This window comes from Cydia pomonella, chromosome 5 (genome assembly GCF_033807575.1).
Source record: "Cydia pomonella isolate Wapato2018A chromosome 5, ilCydPomo1, whole genome shotgun sequence".
Taxonomy (NCBI): Eukaryota; Metazoa; Arthropoda; class Insecta; order Lepidoptera; family Tortricidae; genus Cydia; species Cydia pomonella.
The window spans coordinates 17,167,580-17,185,184 of NC_084707.1; the positions used below are offsets into that span (position 1 = coordinate 17,167,580).

Below are 17,605 nucleotides of genomic sequence, written 5' to 3' on the forward strand. Positions count from 1 at the left end.
TGATAATTATATTTTCTGTAATTGACTCTGTTGATCCAGCTCAAATCACCTGGGTCAGTAAAGTAAACTAAAAATACTTTTTTTTAAGTTTCGCTTTTTTGAAAATATTTTTTTGTTTTTTGCAAAAGGAAAACCTAATAACGTAGTTTTTCATTTGTCAATCACATACTAAAAAATCATGGAGAATGGAAAATATTTAGAAGTGGAAAAACGTTTTCTCTTTTCGTATGGACGATCACGTGGCATACTTAATGCGTGGCACTCTTAAGTTATTTCTTAGTCTCGTTACTATGAAATCATTTGAGAATACGATTGTATGTATAAAAACCGGTTTTAGGTAATTAATTGGTGGTTTTAAATGGTTTTGAATACTAGGCATAGGCTAGAATTCAAACTGCCAATGAATACCTTAACCGTTAATAAGTACATTACATTAACGGTAAAGGTACAAGGATGTACCTATTTACTTTATTTACTGAAAAGCTTCAGCTGAAAAGTAGCTGTTTAATAATATATTAATTTAAATTAAGAATTTAACTTTACTATCTATTAACAAACAATAGGGTTGAATAAAAAATACATATTTAAATATATCGTCTAAACAAAACCCGCGACAGCTTGCGAAATTGCAGCAAATTAGAGCGTCACGCTCGGCAATTATGCAAAGCGACTATAAAGTTATCTTTAGCAAAACAACGACATCCCACTATTCAATTATGGCGACACTGGCGAGTCATTCGAGTCACATACCCGAGGGTCGGAGGTTCCATCGAATTAGTGTGGCGCGTGGCCGCATTACCTACAACAATACCATGCTGCTTAAAACATAAACAGCTTAAGTAGGGAACCTTCGGAACGGACACCGTCATACTCGTTTTGGAACGTACCCTACCCCTCTAACGGTCCTCCGGGCCGGGATGCAACGCTAATCTAATCTGGGTTGTAGCTAATAAATGTTCAAGATACCCCCTGACGGGTGTTGCAACAATTTATTGCTTGTAAAACTGTTTCCAATCGCAGAAATTGCCGAGTGACGCCACTTTTGCGCTGATTGAATTTGTCGTGCGAATGAATTTTTCATTTGCGTTAGTGTGATGTGCTACGGTAATTATAATTGGGGTTTTACTTGGTTGCCTATAAGTTATTAATATATATACTTAAATTGGCGAGCAATAAATAATAATTGTATTGTATTGTAAATTATTCATATTAAATCCTTAGCGTCTAAATAATATTAATTGAAATTACACTGCCTAGATATTTTATTCACAGGAATAACCTAATAGGCAGTGTATTAAGTGTTTAGCTAACATTTGACAGTTGATGCTCATAAGTGTCCACTATTCCTACACCTACCTACAGCTAGTATGGCGACGACGTAGGTACTTAAATTGGAGCACTTACTGTACCCTAAGTACGTACGTGTGCCGAACGCAATAAGGCTCCATGAAATTATGGATAGGTTAAATCTAGCGAAGTCAGCATTTCCACCGGCTTCAAATTCTTTTGCGAGTAGACTGAAGTGCGAATGTTCGCGAACATCGCGATGCGCGGCACGTCCTCGCCGCGAGCCGCAGTTAAAAGGGGATCATGAGTGGAGTGCCCATCACACGTTCCGTGCCGCAAGATGACTTTACTACATAAGCTCTGGTTTCATCCGACTAACGAAGATAGAAGATTGCCGTTTGTGAGTGTCGTTAGATTTGTCCTAGCGATACCGATTTGCAAACTATATGTTCATGTAATTAATCAAGCTACATCCACGCCCATCAAATATTCCACGCTAGAGAGAGTAAACAATTTACCTACATAATGATTTTGTTTCAACGGATTTACGAAGATTGAAGAGAGTTTTGAAGTATGTAATGAGTGTGTGAATTTGTCTGAATTTTAAATCTATTCTATTGTTTTATCAAATTCATAGAGGATTTATACAGATATCCTCATACAATTGAGCCTAACTTTATGAAGTGTGAGTCGTTATATTTGTCTGAATTGTGAGAGTGACTTATACAAGGAAGTCATTCCTTCTTAACGTTTCATCAAAGTCATAGAAGTTTTAGGCGAGACCTAGGGCCCCTAAGCACTTGGTATGGCTCTTGGAATTCCAGGGGGCTCCCCTAAATATATCGGGGCCCCCTTCTCCATCTCAAAACATTGCCGGGTTGCCTAGGCCCCTAGGCCCGGGCCTAAATATATCGGGGCCCCTTCTCCATCTCAAAACATTGCCGGGTTGCCTAGGCCCCTAGGCCCGGGCCTTGTGGGCCTAGACGGAAATCCGGCCCTGGGAAGATTTATAAGGATCTTCCCAGAAAATTAATCTAACTTATCCTAAACCTAATTCAGTTATCTCGATAAGTTATCGATTTCAAAAAAGGTACCTATTACAATAATATAAGCCTACCTACCGATCTTGTACCTAAATACCTTAATAATAATCAAATTTCCTTTAGCAATAATAGCTATATAACATAGGTAGACAACGAAATTTCTCATCAAAGAAAATGGTTACCTTCAACGTCACGTTAATTACAGTGATACAATATGAGGTCACAACAAATATGAAGAGCAATAATAGGTTGTTACAGATAGGTATCTCGCGGGGGAGGCAGCTGGCGCTAACGCACCGTTCCGCTCACACATCTCCACATTTCAGTAAACTGCAAACGTAACTGGGTAATAAATTCACGTTTATTGCGGCAAATATAAGTACTTCTTGCCTTGGCAGCCGCCACCGGAACAAATCGGAGGTCCGCCGTTTACGCCGAACTTGTCGAACGTGCGTTATGAAATATTAATGTTTATGCGCACGTTTTGGGAGCAATGCATAAAACAATAGGGGATTATATTGGATCGTGTAATTATCTAATATACCTATAAATTGTGTGCGATATCCTTTAATTTTAAGAAAATGATGAAAAAAAAAACCTTGAGTGTACCGAATAAAATCCCTGGCGGGACGTAAAAATACCTATGGGGCAACTTTAGGAAGTAAGTACGTTTGAAAGCTCAGAAAGTCAGGAGCTTTAGAAAAAATGATTTAGGTACTGTTTCCAATTAATATTCAAATATTTCTAAAATGCATGTATGTAAGTAAGGTTAAGCGGTTCTACAATATAAATGATTTTTTGTATGCGTCGACTGTAATGCTTGAATCAAGATTTCGTATACCAAACTATGATTGCGTTCTTTTCATGTATGGGCTCGCAACTCAACTATAATACTCATTTCGATACGCTGTAGTAAACGCTGTAGCTCAACGAGGGTGGGAGGGGGTTAGGGTCGGCAACGCGCATGTAACTCCTCTGGAGTTGCAGGCGTACATACGGATACTGCTTACCATCAGGCAGGCCGTATGCTTGTTTGCCTCCGACGTAGTATAAAAAAAAAGTAAAAGAAAAATTTACCAATCACGTGCCGAGTATTAAAAAAATTTGACCATACACATGACGCCGCGCTTTTCAATCTCGTCCTTACTTAGGCAACTCAGCTTCGTTGCCTTAAACACGGTACTCGACTGAAAAGCTCTCTATTACATAACGATTGTATAAAAATACTATTACGAGGGAGAGTCGATCAATTTATATCGCTGACTATAGAACATTGTATACTTTTTTTTCATTTAAAATAACCTACGGGTGACTAGGTAAACCTAAGTTTTGTTTCTTTTATCATCGTTTGTTTTGAGCAAAGTTTCTATGGGAAGTAAATGACTTCACCTGTTGTGAAAGTACCTAAAGACCATCAGTAAGAAGGTATTTATCAGTCCCTTGGAAGGTTAATATAGTCGAGGCAACTCAGCTCAGTTATTTGCGTTCAATAACGCGAATGATCTGACTTTTCTCGTTTTTCCTCCACGAATGGCCCCTCCCTGCCTCCCTAACTCCCGACACCCCCTTGCGGTGCAAAGTTGAGGGCATTAGCGTGTTATCGGCGGCGGCGGCGTGAAGACGGCGCACACCTGACCTCACATCACGGCGCCTAACGACGCCTGAAAGAACGACTCCACCAGTTAACTTTCGACACATTGCTGTTTTCTAATTCCTTACGCGAAACGCGTACCGACTCAATTCGGCAATGTACTGCGCGCTACATTACGAAGCGTTTTCTGGCTTAGCATCTAATAGGTGTAACAGATACTATCTATAAGCGTTGAGATGTGGGGATAGGTGGCAAGCGTGAACGTGTTTTGCAAGCCAGCCGGGGAAATAAGGTGTCCCCAATTTTACTTTTGTCGACCGTCGCTTACAGCACATAATGTAGCGTTATAGCGGGAACGATAATGTGGGAAGGTAATGTCGTTATATGTGTCAGTTTTGTTGTAATTGGATGGATCAAGTAACATCAACGTGTTGTAGGCAGACTATTTGAGACAAACTATTAAAATGTTTACGCTTGGAATAATAAAAGCCATAGAACGAGCACTAGCAACCATGGTGGACCTAACTACTGAAGCCTTAAATAATAAACGTTATTTAATACAACTTATTTTTATTGGAAAAGGCAAGTTTTACCATAATCTCACCTGATGGTAAGTACCGATGCAGTCTAGGATGGAACATGCTTACTTAAAAGACTTACTTCGTTGCTTACTTAAACTTCTCTTTACATTATAATTATGTTAATACAGTATGAGCAGAGAAATCTTCAACAATTTGCTCAATTCCCGATGTAAGTAATGATACTGCAAATTTCGCACGACTATCGTAATTCGTTTGAATAGTTTTCTAATCAAATCTCTGCGGTCCATGACCCACCGCGCGCTCGTCCCTGTGGAGTGCGAGTCCATTGACAAGTTATTGATACAAATAGTCCCCCTGCCCCTCCCACCGCCCTCCCCCACCCCGACATAACCAATAAAACTTGATTGATATTGTGTAAGTGCGCTCGGAAAATGTGGGAACTCGATTGATGTTACAGCCAAATTCGATTGGCGGAAAATTGAAAAGAACTTCAGTCTCAAGCAAAACCTTACTGTATTCCTGGCGTAGAAGATATAATTTACCATGTAAGTTGCTAGTGTAACAGCGTCTAATGTTACGATTGTACCATTTGTAGTCGAAGGCGTAAATAGTGTCTAATCGAAATAACATGTACGTTACCTAAACAAAAAGTGTTTTTTTTTTTTTGTTATTAGAATTAGAATTGCATTTAAGATATTATCTATACTGCTTAGAATCTTCAAATAGATATGTTGCCTGCCTTCCTACTTATATAATTTAATTTAAACTATAGTATGCCATGGTTATACGAAAGCAATAAAGTACCTAAGTTTCGCATGTATTTCATTTAAACCCATACGAGATATCTCTTAATTAACACTTGAACGTACTGTACACCTAGCATTAAGTTGTATGTGTTTTGTACTTGGTTGCAATTAAATAAATTAAATTGAAATTGAACAGTATTTTTTTCCTATAGATACATAAATACATTTCCTAAACATATGCATTTATAAGTATGTCGCAAAAACTCTAGGTGTGTGGGCAGATCAACATTAGCAGGTTTCGAAGTAGAAGCTGTCGATCTGTCGATCTGTCAGCCACGAATTTGCGACTGACAAGACAGTAGTGAGTGAGACCGAATTCCATAAAATATAAAAAGATCTACTTCAAGGACCTTAAGATGTTTGAATAAGAGTTATTTTCGAATGGCTGGCGGGGCTTTTGCTAAGGTGAAAGATTACAGCGAGCCAATAGTTCGGCGAGTGGGCGGCCATCGACAGGCTAGAGGCGGAACGGCTCTCGGACAGGAGTTCCTGACATATGGAACAAATGTATAAATAAATGTTTTCTATTAGTATTAAGGTCATGCCGTACATGGCTGCTATTTTGAAGCTGCTTTCGAGAGGCAGACAATACAGACTTGTCTAAGTGGATAGGAAAGTTCTGCCTGTTTGACTCAAAGCATTCATCTTGCGACTTATGTAAAACAGATCAAGATATAAATAAGTTTTTGGTACAAATTTAATTTTTGGTACAAGTTTTTTTATCAATGACTGTACTTTTCTTTCCACAAGCAAGGCAACTGACTCATCGAGGTAATTCTAAGGCTTGCTTTGTTTTATCACTGAGTTCCCATAGCCACCTCGTGTCTCCATCATCAGGTCAGTTCCATGCCATCATAATATTGCATTGTCATCCGATTTACATATGTATACATATATGCAAAATTTCTGGTCAATCGAAAATCGGGAAAATTAGACCCACACACGGCATCACTCTATTGCTTTTGAAAAATGATGGTTAACTACAGACTACTAAGGACTTGACTTTAACTACAAGAACAGATCTACATGCTTTAGAAATCAATCACTATTTACCTATTTTATCGTAAATCATAAATCGTATCATTCACACGACTGCTACTAAAAACGATGAGAAACCTGTCACTAATCCAAATGGGATGAAATAATTTGGCTACCCACAATAAGTGGAACAAGCTAATAATTTTGCTTAGTAAGCTGAGGGTTGTTATGTTTATGCGATTCCGATCGGTCGCACTTTTACGGCGCTCCTGAGGGTTAGCGGGTGCGAATAGCCACCCCATTGTGGGAAAATGACTATTAAATATTTATGATCTTTATATTGCGAGTATTACGCGTATCGGCATATCGGCAAACGCCTCCGATAGACCTGAATACGAAAATATCTACGAACTTTTTAGCTTCATCGCCCGCCTTAAGACCACCCGCTTTATTGCAGGGTGGACTTCTTCATGCTCTTCGAATTCACTGAAAGAATGTAAAATGTTATGTGTTATGCTAACATGGGCAAATGAGAGATACCTATGTGCGAATATTTGACAATAAACGGTTAATTGATCAACTGTTTGAAACAACTCACTAAATTGACAATAACTCCATTACTACGTAGAATCCATTGATACCCCTAACGTTAGAACGATGGGCCGTAAAAAGAAATGAACATGCAAATAAAGATTAACACACACACACACACACACACACACACACATTTGAAAATCGTTACCTGTCCTTTGTCAGTCGAAGAACAACCACTATCAATAATACAAGCCAATTAAAATCACCAATCCATTACATTAACCAGACTTAGAAGAGAAAATCCTAGAAGGTAATAAAAATCAATCGTTAACAATCATCCTACGTCAATTCCCCCAAACTTGGTAGTAATCACAGGGCTGCAGCAATAGAGACAAGTTATGGAACCGAATAAATCAATTAAAAGCACCCACCGCGACAATTACACTTGTAAACTTGTTCCGGAGAGATTTACCTCACAAATACAGCCGCACATGTGTATGTATCTACATCTACTCACACACGCGCAAACGTCCCTTAACGCTCTACGCGCCTGTAATAAGTGCATCAGTGTCGCTGTCTGTTTCAAAATACACTACACGTTTATGATACCCTAATCACTCGACCCTCTGATTTAAGCGGAGGTTAAATTTGGTTTCAATCTCTAACCGACCTTAATGATTGCTCAATAGAGTCGTGTTTTAAATGGAAACTGTTGTAGCAGGAGTCACCGCAAACAGAGCAACGGATTCAGGAGCTCAGCAACTTTACTATTGTCTAGTAAGCGATACTGAGTTTTAAATTAACTTTTAGATAGAGATTGTGTTAGTGTCAACTGTTAGCGCTAGTTAAGTTAGAAAATAAGAAATGAGTGTTTACTGGGAAGCTATGGTTTTTAGATCTACGCCGTAGCCCGTAGCGCTTAATCAAGTACTTACTTTAGTTCTGATATGTAAGAAAGGGTAACCAGTAAAACTCTATGTTTTAAAGCGGAATTTTCAAATAATTACCTATACAATAATTTGCAACCTTAAGAAGTTGCCTATGCAAGATAGATTGCAATTTGCACTCGGAGCTCATTTCATGAAAACTTGTAAGTTGTAAGTAAGAGCAATTAATTATCTTTCTAAAAAAGGGAGAAGGAGAGGTAGGAGAAACTTCCGCTAATAGGCTGTTGCAATGGAACGGGCCCCTGTTATAGTAAAAATATTTCACCTACTATTTTATTACATGACATCAGTACCTATACTATAGGTATGTAGTCATTTACTTCTTGACTAAATAACGAAGTGAAATGTATTAGTTTTTAATACCCTAAATCGAATAATTTTCCTAAAATTTTCAGTTAAATGCCTACAATCCGAAAAAAGTTTCATTTGCATCGTGGTTTCTTAAAACCACACAATTAATTTAGTTTTACTAATCTTAAACCACTTAGGTACTTATAACAACTCAGATCTTTCACCAGCTCCACTCATATCTTCAATTAATCAAATACAAACCTCGTCGACCTCAGCACGTGAAGTTATAAATAATTTAGCAAAGTTCATATCGATTGAAGCCCGGGAAGGGTTCACGACAAATTAGGCGCGCCATCTGTCGGAGTAGTCCCCTCACTCTATAGTACAATGTAACGACTGTATTATAAACCGAATTGGAAATTAAACTCGACTTTGGTTCAATATAAATCTGGTAACACTTGATTTGATTCTTGAGTTTTAATACAGTATGCATTGGTGTGTTCTAATAAGTAGTACCTATACTTAATCGTTAAAATACCTACCTGACATGCTTGACGAACTAATAAAATTCGAGCCAGATATTTATTGATTTTATTCTTAATTCCACAACTTTAAAGACAACAAGTTGAATAAAAGTCTGGCGAATCATATTCGCTATGTGCACAACTGTCACGCAACCTAGCAGCCACAAATCAAGGGGAAAACGTCAATATATTTACTACATTTTATAAAACTACTCCAGAACTAAAAACTACTGAACGGATTTTCATACGACTGTCATCTATCAATAGAGTGATTCTTGAGGAGGGTACCTACTTGTTAAGGTTATGTGTCAATTTGTTTGAAATATAACGATGTTGTCGGAAAAAATCACACTGGCTAGGATCTTTAGTGTTAATAATTATCAAATTACATGCATTTCATACAGATTACAATGGTCCCTTACACCACACAATTTAAATGAATATTTCAGGAGTAATCGTAAATTAAAGTTTCATTTCGAGCCATATAACTTGTACGAAACGCAAAGACGCTATCCGCAGTTAGTTCTAATTTTTACCACCTTATGCGCTGGGATCGCTTTACTTACCCCCACCATGCACTTTGCACGGTCCCAATATAGGAGCTACCCGAAAGCCAAGTGCAGCCGAGCTTGTCCGACCGTTCAAGAAAAACCATATAAAACCATTGTTATTACCTGTGCCTTAGACAAAAGGCCATGCGTCAGACGAACTCGCCAGTTGTGTCACCGTCCCACGCCGGCGCTATGAAAATGCGGCTGATAGTGCCCTCGCGCAAATACTTTGTTGTCGTCGCATTCTTCCCGTTAGCGATACATATCGCATTTCCACAAAGCTGACACTAAATCTATGCATTTTATGCATAGAAAAGCATAGATTACGCTTCATACACATTCAATACAATTATTTAAAGGTGAAAAATCTGATTGATTGGCATTTCAAGAAGCTAAATATGCAGACCAATAATGCAGTAACTTTGACGACTTTTGAAATGGGGTTCGGTTGCGTCAAATCCGGTAGTTTAGATTTTTTGCAGACTTGTTTATGATGTTGGCTCAATGAATAATCCAAGTTTGTGACCTCGAGCGCCGAACGCAACTTTTTCAAAAAACTGCATTTACGTTTTTTTATTTTATTTGGGCGATTACAACCCTAAACGACTAGTTATGGGAGTGTGATTACCGCTGGTAAAAAGATTATTGCTTAATAGGTAGTAAATATAATTAAGAACACTAATTCGTTAATGATAAACGAAATGCCATCAAAAACATAACTTGTAAAGAAAAACAAGTCCCGTAACTCAGTTCTTCTACCGTACCTATTTTTTTTGTGTATAAGTATATGTGTAAGTTTATCAATGTATAGTTTATATTCATATATAGTCTCGGTTACAAATTCATTTACTTTAAAAGACACTGCACCTACTTAATCTTTCTGGTTTAACCCATTGGTTGACTGGTAGAGAATGCCTTAAGGCATTAAGTCCGCCATTTGTACCTTCATGTATTGTGCAATAAAGATTAAATAAATAAATAAAAAGTTGTGAAATCCATATAATACCAAGTCGATTAATTTAATCAATATCTACTTAAGGGACCTCCTGTCTTAAGTTATTACGTAAGTAATTAGCTAACCTAACAACATTTTATACTTAGTGACCATATCAATATTAAAAATCTTTAATATTTTAAATAAATATATATTGATTTGGCACTCGCACTAAGCAATCTAATTTAATATAATTATAAGTATTACTTGTGAGATAGGTACATTGTGTTTTCATGTAATCCTATACATTTATATGGGATTACAAAGTTATTTATGTAGTTGGTGTACCTATCTAGAAAACTCGACCGAAATTGCAAAATAAATGAGTTTTTCCTTGAGTTATACACTAAACACTAATTGTATTCACTTTTTGCAATCCTGCACCAAACTGTCTCTGTTTAGCCCAATGGTTGACTGGTAGAGAATGCCTTAAGGCGTTAAGTCCGCTATTTATACTCTATTTTGTAAATTTGTGCAAGAAAGTTTTAATAAATATTCCGTAAGTAGAAGTACCTTAAAGTTCTGATGATCGGTCAGTCTGTGAGTGAGTGACAAAATTAAGAAACTTTGACTAGTTATAATTTTTAAACTACTAGTTCAAATTGAATGAAATTTGAAATATACTGTGTTTATACAATGCCTGATTGGTTACTGAAAATTCAGGATTCTAGTTTTATCCACGACGAAGTTATAGGGGGGTCGAACGAAAATGACCTGAACTGCTTCAAGAAAAGGATGGTACGGCCGTGCCGCTTTGTATTGTAGGTAGGTAAGGTAGCTATATAAGGAGATAAGTAAAATGTTAAATCATCGCTTTATTACTTGTTTTCTTTTGTATGGATTTACGTACCTACTCTGTGTTTACTCGGCGAGAAATGATGCAGCGCTCATAAAACCTGAGATACGGAAGACAACGGAAAGTTAACATTGTCAACAAACTTTGCTATATTTATAAGTAACTTATAGCATAGGAATTTTAATGTCCTATGTGCACGTTGACAATTTCGCACCACACTGTTCTGTTAAAAATACTTAAGTTTACACAATATTTATTAAGTATTGATACTTTTACGATTTCGATACATTTTATTTAATCGCATATACCGTTATAAATACACTTACGACGAATCAAGGATTCCCTTGCCAAGGAAATCTCTATATAAGCTGACCCATTTTCTTTGCTCATGGTTTTCTTGTTTCGACATCATATGTAATTGTATGTAAATAAGAAAGTACCTTTACTTAGGTGTGTGTATGCAATTAGGCCCCGATTTGTTAAAATAAATAAAATGTATACTCACGCCATTTAAATATAAAAACAAACTTAAATTGTATTGTTGTTGATTACAATGTACCCGTTTGTATAGGTAGTTCAATTTAGGTTCAGACAGCTGTGTAATGTCGATGCCGATAACCTTTTTCAATGAGCCCGCGAGTTGGGAGGTTTTTGCAATTTGTTCAAACAACTCCAGACAGAACGAAGCTAATTACTTTTGTAATTAAGCGAATGTCGTTGCGTTAATTGGAGTTTGCGGTGAAAAATTGAGTGTTAGCATGATGATAAATTAAACGCAAATAAAGTATTAAATGTGGCTGCTTCAGCCGCGCCGAACTCCGGTGAATTAATGAAATGTCTGGCCGCCTTATTAACCTTCCCGTTTAGCAATACTATATAATTTCATGTCATTTAATTATCTGTTATTGCAAGAAAATATAAACAGTGTATCGATAAGTATATCTGATCTAACTCTAAACCTTAAAATTCTACAGACAGATTTAATAGCTTCTTCTCTTCTCTGTCGTTTCGCTCTTGGCGGAGCTCGGTCGTGGTCACGTTGAGGCGCCCGCATCGGTAGTAGAGGCGTCTCCCGCCATCTCTCCCGGTTGGTAGACTGTCTGGCACAGTCTGATACGCGGCTTCCAATTGCGGATTTTATTTGGTCAGTACAGCGCATAGGTTAGGTGACCTGCCTCTTGATCTGGTTCCCTTCACTCTTTCTTGTACGACCAGCCGTTCTATAGAGTATGGACACGTTTAGCTGTTACCAGTTTTGTCATAGATATTGTTTTAGAACTTTTAGAGCTACAAGACTGAACTACTTAAAAAAACTGTGGACAGTCCATTGGATTTAATTCTAAAATCAAAGTTTATGACTAGAATCCGAGTACCTACTGTAACGTTTACCTTATTTAAGCTTTGCTTGGCTCGCATGTGTTACAAGTATTGATAAATTTGACATTATTAGTTAATACTAATGTTCCTACGTTATACACAAACGACCTGACACGTCCCGGAGCCTTCCGCGGTGACTTGTCGCATCTCGCGATACCATCTCCGTCCTCCGTCGTTTGCCGAAAGTTATCTCGGCATCCATCGTAATACCCGAAGCACGCATTGTTACCTGTCCGACACAGACTTGATCCTGTAGACCCATCCATCATCGTAAGTCCTAAAGAAGACCGCCGAAGAAGTTACCGACTTTTGAAAAGTGAATAAAAATCGTTACTATGAACCGTTTTTGAGTGTGATCGATTTCGGATCATAACAAAATGGCGATCCCTTGAGATGTGCTCTTGAAATGTTAATGCATTTTAATCACTATAGCTTATACATATTTAATACATAATACACAATGATTTATTGAATTTACCTTAGGGTGGGGTACCTAGGTGTTGTAACATGGTAAACCTGCATGGTGTAGTGAAGTCAACGCGCGCGCTGGCTGGTGATAAAAAAATAGGCTGTCGTCCTTTGTTTTCACTGCACGATTTTACTCAGCAATTTTAGTGCGAATTAAATACATTCGATTATAATTCTTATTAATGTTAATTCTATGTAAATGACAGTGTATGCTTAATACCAATAAAAATTTATCTATCTATGGTTTTGATATCGATCAATATTACTAAATACCTATCATGGGGCTGCCTAATGCAGGTAAAGATAGTATACATGTATAATAGTTTTAAGTTGCTGCTCATGTTTAAACCTAAGTATTATTTGTACGTCACTCGTTTTTAGGGTTCCGTAGTCATTGTAACTACGAGAGGCTTGGAATAGGTTCCATACCAATAATTAAACACGCACGATTGTTGCAGCCCTTTCTTCTACTTTTAATCTCAACACGCGCACCTGCAGCTGTTTATTTAACTATTTCCGCTGCTGAAATTTTCACTAAGTACATGGTGAGCCTGCGTTATCGGACACGTGGCCGTGATTCATCGTTTGGTTCCTTGAACGAAGATCGGGATTCTTGGAAATTACTGTATGTATACCTAGGTACGTTTGTTGTGTGTATTATTGTTGGCCACGAACATTTTTTCCAGAATGTCAGTAAGCGATTATTCCGTACACTGTATAACATCAGCGATATTAAAGGGCGTCTTAAAAACGGCTCAGCGATGGGATCAGACGGCAGGTGCACTTGATTTACTTCCCATAAACCTTTAGGCGGTTATCACACTGGACGCGATTCGCACGTTGCTCCGATGTTCGAGTGAGACAACGCTGTGCGCGTATTATAGCGACATCCCGCTCGCACATCGGAGCGACGTGCGAATCGCATCCAGTGTGACGCAGCAGTGTTGGAAATTTAGGCTTTATATCTATAGTTATAAAGACTATAATGGTGAATTTTTTTGTGGTTTATCAGAGGCCCTGCGAAGGAATGGCGATCTCGAATATCGGAACGCTGATATCGCGCGAACATCGATTGGGGCCACGCTGGTCTTCCTTCCTGTCCATACGTAGAAAGCATGTAAGTACTTACTCGTTCATACACAATAATCTTTCATCTTAATAAAAAGTTTAATTTATAAAAGAATTGTCTAGCATGACCTACAACATTACTTCAAAGAAGTGACGTCTTCATGTACCTATGTAGCATGTAAGGTTATGTGATATGCGCACTTTTCTTTGGAGTGTCACATAGTATTTTGACAAGACGTTAGCAGCCAAATTGTGATTACTTGTTAAAAATTTGGACTGCTTGATATAATTAACAATTATTATATCTGAAAAAAGTAAAAAAAAAAATTTAAATCAATACAGAAGTATTATTTTTAAAGCGGCTGACCATTGGGAATTCCTTTTTTGTACAGTGTCTATTGCCTAATAGTCAGCCTCCCCTGGCTGACTACTGGGTTCAAGGCAGTAATTTTAAAAACGTCATAAACCCAGAAATGAGCCGGCAGACTTTTATTCTCAAATGATATTTCATACCTATAGCTGCTTGCCTTAACGACTTATATTTAAGTCGTTAAGTCAAGCACCTTTAATTATTGTACATTATGATGTATTTATTTGATTGAAATACATGAAATACCCAGTAGTCGGTATGTGGCCTGGCCTGATCGCGGAACTCTTTTTTTTTGTCTATTTTTAAAGTTATAGGTCCTCGCTTACAGTACGGGCGGCCTACAACTCTTATTACTTGGTTTATATTTAGCATTTTAATGAATATTATTACTATAATCGTGTAGTATTAGTATATAAAATATTATATATAGTTGGTCAAGCAAATCTTGTCAGTAGAAAAACGCGGCAAATTTGAAAAATCGCGGGCTAGCAACACTGTTCGAATAATTCCAAAATCGCGTGTAATCTGTGTTTTATCTGTAGAATGTGGATCGTCCATCTTGTTTGTTTACATTCCGAATCGGTGCTAATTCAAGAGAAATTTCTGCTCCCAGCATTAAAATAAATATCAATATATTAAATAATATTGTGCATGACCATAAGCAAAGTCAAGATGCCTACAATGTAAGTAAAATCATGCTCGTTGATCTTAATCATTAGAAAATTTTGAGGTTATGATAATTACTGCAAGATCCCGGAGAATTTTTAAGATAATGTGCAGTTTTTTCTGTTTCAGGGTTAAAAGGCTTAAATAAAGATAAAACGTATGCCTAAATATATCCAATAAGACCACGAATTGTGCCCTCGAAACCGCAACTGATTCGATTGTTCCCAGTATCAACAGATGAAGTCCTCAAATATTTTCAAAGGTAACTTTTTTAAACAATCTTAAGACGTTTAAGAACCTTGATTATACCTACTTTCTTTCGCAACATCTACCTAATACTTCCATATGTTTGTTGCAGGATTAAAACTCGCCCAATATAAGGCGTTCGTAAAAGTTTCTCTTCATACAAAACTTACCTACGGCGGTTTACGTACATACGTGTACAACGCAAACAAGACGAAAAATAAACTTGTTAATTAAAAAAACTAAAAAAATTGGGACAATAGTTTAGATTATTATTGTAAAAGTTGTCCGTTTGTTAATCATCATTAAAAATATATTATTTAGGCTGATTTGTTTCATGCACTCAGCTATTGCACATGTATACCTATGGAAAATCCTAGTTTATACTTTCTGAAGTCGGTATGTACCTGTTTAAGAGAAGTTTTAAGTCGCTTTACCTGTTTGTTCAATAAATTAAAATAATTTATTCAGTGTGCATAATTTTAGAAAAATATCTTAACATTTAAATCATACCTTTTATCCAGAAACAATATAACTCCATATTACTCACATGAGTGGAAGTTGTTAAGTTTCCATTGTCAAGGTATCTTTTATTAATATTTTGAGTACCTGAAATTGTGTCAGTTCCTGACAAGTCTTGAATAGACTAATGTGAAAGTTAATAAAATTTCTTAACAGCATTCTCCTGATATCTAAATGACTTTTTTAAATATCTACATATAAAATATGATCTAGCCGATACATGTAAATATCTAACATTTTTAGCCTGTATAAAAACAGTAGTATGAGCAACACCTTACCAAGCTAGCATGTAAGAGTGGTCTCAGAGATATTGGAATATCTCTGTACTATAAATTAGGCAAATTGCTTTAGACTAAGTTTTATGTGTAACTACTACTATAAGAATAAATTTTGAAACTTGGAATGGAAACTTTAAACTTGAAATTACAAATTTTCAAACATCTGTTTTATGCTTAAGATGCAATAAGTGACTAGGTACAAAGTATTCTGATGCTTGGTTGGAGTGGACCAGTAACATTGGTAACCTAATGATATTTTTTCAATGAATGGCCTGAATTAAGTGTAAGTAAGCTAAAGTGACCCGTATCTTAATTGCCTTGAAAATAAAAATGAACACCAAAATATCTGCAGTTGTGTTTTATTTATTTTTAATCTGTATATTTATATAAGTATATTGTAAAACCATTTCAAAATTACACTGGTATGTGAATGTGACATTGTTCAAGAGAAATACACTAATTTACAATTAACAAGTGGCATAATTATTTTCATTGGGCTTCTTCAGTTTCTGAACTGATGTTAAAAACAGCTTTCTACCGTGGTGCTCATGTTCTCTTTGCTCCCTATTTGTCTTCTAAGTTTGCTAAAACAATAAAACCATATCAAAATGATGTAAATAGTCCAGATATTTGATATTTAATAAGCCCTGCAATTGTGACAAGAATAGTTACAGTGATACCCTACCAGGGCTACCGCTGCCAGTGATGGCTCAGGGGTTACTTACCTAGGTTTTAATATTTACCTAAATAAAACAATGGATTGTTTTATTCTAGTTAAATTCAGTAGTATAGGTACCTACTAACAGCTCGTTTGGTAAAAAGTACTCAAGTGCAAATGCCTTAACCTTTACATTTATTTAGCTATGACATCTTCATGTTTAAGTTGAATATATATGTAGCAGATCTGCTCCTAAGCATACCAAAGGTTAAGAATGCGAGCACTCGCCTTTTGCGTCCACCTTTTACTAAGCATACAAACCTTTATTTTAATTCAATCTATTGATATATTTTTCGATTGTACCTACGTAAATATGTCTAATTAGCTTTTGAAGGTTGCATAAAGGAGCATTTGTATTGCATTTTATCGTGATATATCTTTAATATTGAATTCCAACCGAGAAATCTGATAATATATTAAAATCCAGCTACCTGCGGAAGCAATGATTTGATTCAAACATTATTTTCTCCAGCATAGTCCGTTTGCAAATAGGTATTTTTTGATCTCGTTTATCATATTGATTGACATCGTTTTTACTCCAGTTTAAATTGTCCCTCTCATAATAATAACAATTTCCAAATGCTTCAATAAACCGCGAGCGACAATTTTAGTTGACGTACGAAGAGCGCGCTCAGCGGAAAGAAATATGTTTCGGTTCGATGTACATTGCTGCTTTTCTTAGCGCAATACTGCTCTGTGAGTGTTGCCATACTTCAGTTTGCTTTACATTGCTACTGACAGACTTTGCTTGACAGACTATAAGTACGTTCGTTTATGTATTATAATTTAATTTTAGTGTGTTTATTATTTTATTAAATTTATTTTTCGAACGATGTTTTTGTTACTTCTTTTTCTATTATTTTAGATACATCATACCGGTCAATTTTATGTAGTTCACAGAGAAACTCGTGGTCACAGCGGAAGTATGAATATTTGGGACAGTGTTTGAGTAGATGGTCGATAGTTTGTAGTGTCGTGTCATCGCATGGGCAGGTATCAGTGTTGGTGATG

General features: G+C 36.6%; 2 long non-coding RNA genes across 3 annotated transcripts; one reads left to right on the plus strand and one right to left on the minus strand.

Moving 5' to 3' along the window:
* Positions 1–14,595: 14,595 nt before the first annotated feature.
* On the plus strand, positions 14,596–16,350 carry LOC133517868 (uncharacterized). 2 transcript variants are annotated; one of them, XR_009799420.1, is made up of 3 exons: positions 14,596–14,850; positions 14,963–15,095; positions 15,192–16,350. It is a non-coding gene; the product is annotated as an uncharacterized LOC133517868 (long non-coding RNA). The 2 variants fall into 2 exon arrangements; XR_009799419.1 differs by lacking the exon at positions 14,596–14,850 and having other exon boundaries at positions 14,864–15,095.
* LOC133517867 (uncharacterized) lies at positions 16,220–17,353 on the minus strand. Its single transcript, XR_009799418.1, has 2 exons — positions 17,026–17,353; positions 16,220–16,460 (listed from the first exon to the last, which is right to left on the minus strand). It is a non-coding gene; the product is annotated as an uncharacterized LOC133517867 (long non-coding RNA).
* Positions 17,354–17,605: the final 252 nt, after the last annotated feature.